Source organism: Vicia villosa, unplaced genomic scaffold (genome assembly GCF_029867415.1).
Source record: "Vicia villosa cultivar HV-30 ecotype Madison, WI unplaced genomic scaffold, Vvil1.0 ctg.002918F_1_1, whole genome shotgun sequence".
In the NCBI taxonomy this organism is placed as follows: Eukaryota; Viridiplantae; Streptophyta; class Magnoliopsida; order Fabales; family Fabaceae; genus Vicia; species Vicia villosa.
This window is the reverse complement of record NW_026706066.1, coordinates 110,948-114,194: the sequence shown is the minus strand read 5'-3', so window position 1 is coordinate 114,194 and position 3,247 is coordinate 110,948.

Here is a 3,247-nt window from a genome sequence, read left to right as displayed (position 1 = left end):
TTGGACCATTTGCCCTGGTTCGGACAAATTTCACCTACACCATTTGGATCATTTGCCCTGGTTTGGACAAATTTCACCTGCACCAAAGGAATTACCTGCCATGGTTCTGACAAGCGTACCTGCATAAGAGTAATCATTTGCTATAGTTCTAGCAAACTTACCTGCATGAAAAAGATTCACCTGTTTGGAGACTCACGACTCGAGGGTCGGAGAAAATAGCATGTCAAATATTCACGACTCAAGGGTCGGAAAGGAAACGATATGTTTAGAAACTCACGACTCGAGGGTCGGACATTCACGACTCGAGGGTCGGAAGACACCTATCACAACACGAGGGTTGGAGACTCACGACTCGAGGGTCGGCAACTAGGCTTTGTAGTATGTGAATGCACTAGCTGATGCTGATGTTAATCCCAAGATTGAACCCGTTGAACTTGTTTACTCCATGCTTGCACCTATACCATGACTATGCTTATGATGGCTTTGTAATGTTTATGTATGTGGATAATGCTTATGCTTCTGTATATGTTGATTGATGTAACAAATGGAAACGAAGTAATGTCTTCTATAAGACTACCTGAAAAGGTTTATGGAGTGGATATGAAGATTTGTCTTAAAGAAGACTACCCGAAGAGGTTCTTAGAAAGGATAAAATTTGTATTGAGGAAGACTACCTGGAAAGGTTTTTTTTTTTTTAGAAAAGGATAAGGAATGTCTTAAAGAAGACTACCTGAAAAGGCTGAAAGATGTCTTAAAAAAGACTACCTAAAAAGGTTCTTAGAAAGTGAATGTCTTAAAGAAGACTACCTAAAAGGTTCTTAGAAATAGCGATGATTGTCTTAGAGCAGACTGCCTAGAAAGGTTCTTAGAAAAAGAATGTCTTAAAAAGACTACCTAAAAAGGTTCTTAGAAAGGATCGTAAGATTTGTCTTAAAGAAGACTACCTGAAAAGGTTATTGGGAATGACGATGATTGTCTTAGAGAAGTACTACCTAAAAAGGTTCTTAGAATGTCTTAAAGAAGACTACCTGAAAAGGTTCTTGAAAAATGACGGTGATTGTCTTAGAGAAGACTGCCTAAAAAGGTTCTTAGAAAAATAATGTCTTAAAGAAGACTACCTGAAAAGATTCTTAGAAAAATAATGTCTTAAAGAAGACTACCTGGAAAGGTTCTTAAAAACATAATGTCTTAAAGAAGACTACCTGAAAAGGTTCTTTAGAAAAGGAATGTCAATTCGTCTTAAAGAAGACTACCTAAAAGGTATGGTGTAATGTCTCCACCAATGTATGCAATGCATGATTTGTATGTATTTGCATGATGCTTCAATGATAGGTTGTTGATAACCAAAGCGTATATATTTCGCTAATGTTGTAGGGTTGTCTGATAAGGCGGGGTGTGATGCTTGCGCGACTTCCCAATCCTTTTTTTTTTTTGAATTTTGAAGATCGTAGTTAGGAGAAAGATTTGTCTGATGTTGTAAAGTGTGAAAACACCTTTTTCTTTTGTTGTGCGCCTTATGGACTTGATATCCATTGCCCCAGTTTGGCTTTTTGAAATACTCCACGCCTTTAGCCACGCCTTTAACCTCTTTGAGGTTTCCTTTATGGATTTGATATCCAATGCCCCAATGCTTAGTAGGAAAAAGATGCCTATGATCTCCAAGTCATGAGGGAAGTGCCCCGGGAAATATCCTCGTCATATGCTTCGACGCTTAGATTGAAGGGTATGCCCTTGATTTCCAGGATATGGAGGGTTATCCATAGTGCTCTATCCTTTTAGTTTGAATTCTTCCCATGTTTGACATGCTCCTGTTTGTTATTGCTTCGAGGTGTGCCCCAGGTCGATTGAACCTTTAGGAAGATTGCCCCTAGTTAATAGGATGTTTGATTGCATGCCCCTGCGATCCTTGAATTTTTGCCCCTGTTTAGGAGAACCCTCTAGATGTGGTTCCCCCCGTGCAAAGGTATTTATTAGAAAAGGATCACCTTTGATTAACCCATTTCGAGATCTCCTTGACTGCTAAGTGTATGTTCGTAGATGATCTTGTACCTTTTGAGAAGTAACCCCAATGCGATGCGTATGCAAGTTTTGAAATCGAAGTCCGTTATGAGTTAGGACTGGATGATTAGAAATGAATGCTTGGAGAAGCGTAGTGATTAGAAAAAGTTTTAACAAACCTAGGAGTCGGTATAACAAAATCCTGCTTAATATGCTTTCGTGGTTAACCTTGCCTCAATTAGGACTTTTAACTGTTGTAACTTGGCCTGGTTCATGTTTTAAGAAACAATGGATATAAGGCTCAAAATTTTATTCATCCCACCCCTTTCTCCTTGATGTTCTCCAAACTTAAAATTCGCCTAATCCAATGGATGTGCTTTGTTTGCAAGAGAATCGTTTCAGTTTTGATGTTGAGCAGAAGCCTTAGTAGAGATCCAAGCATTGAAAAAAAATGTCGTAGAGATCCAAGCCTTGATGATTTAGCAGTCACAAGTTTATCCTTTGTATTTCACCTTTGTTTTTATCCCTTATTTTTGCATGAACCAATTGCTTTGAGTTTGATCCATCGGGGTGCCCTAATTTTTGCCTAAGTCATTTTTGTTTTCTTTTGTGGAATTTTCCATTTTGACTTAGCGGGCATTTTTTCTCCTTTTGAGATTTGATCCTTGGATATTGAATGTTGCAACTGCCATGTTGATTTTGATTTGTAAATTTCGCCTTTGATACTTCCTCGATCTTGAATGATGTAATGAGGAAGAAGACTTTGTGAATGTTATCTACATAGCTTCCTCAATCTTGGATGAATGCGAGGAAGAAGATATGCCTGAACCTTACTTGGATTGACTGATTCTCTTGACAACCAAAATACACCATTGAATTAATCGAAATCTACCCTGCCCCTGGTTAAAATCAAGGTTTATTTGAAAAGTAGAAAAAAAAGCTCCAACTCCTGGCTCGAGGGGGTGATGAGGGATTAACATCCTTATATCTCCATTGTTTGGGAATTGAAACAATGCCTGTACATCCTCGGCTCGGTCTTACCTTGAAAGCATATGTTTAGCTGGACTTAGTTATTTGTATTCGTCATTCTCCCTTAAGTTTGTTAATAATCCTAAAAATAGAAGTGTGCGACTGGAAAGTCGTAGTAGCGAGCGAATGAATCGAATCCAAAACCTGCATGGTCATCCCATTAGAATTTCTAATCTGAAGGTACAACTTTTATCCTGAGTAACACTTAGCGATCATAGGG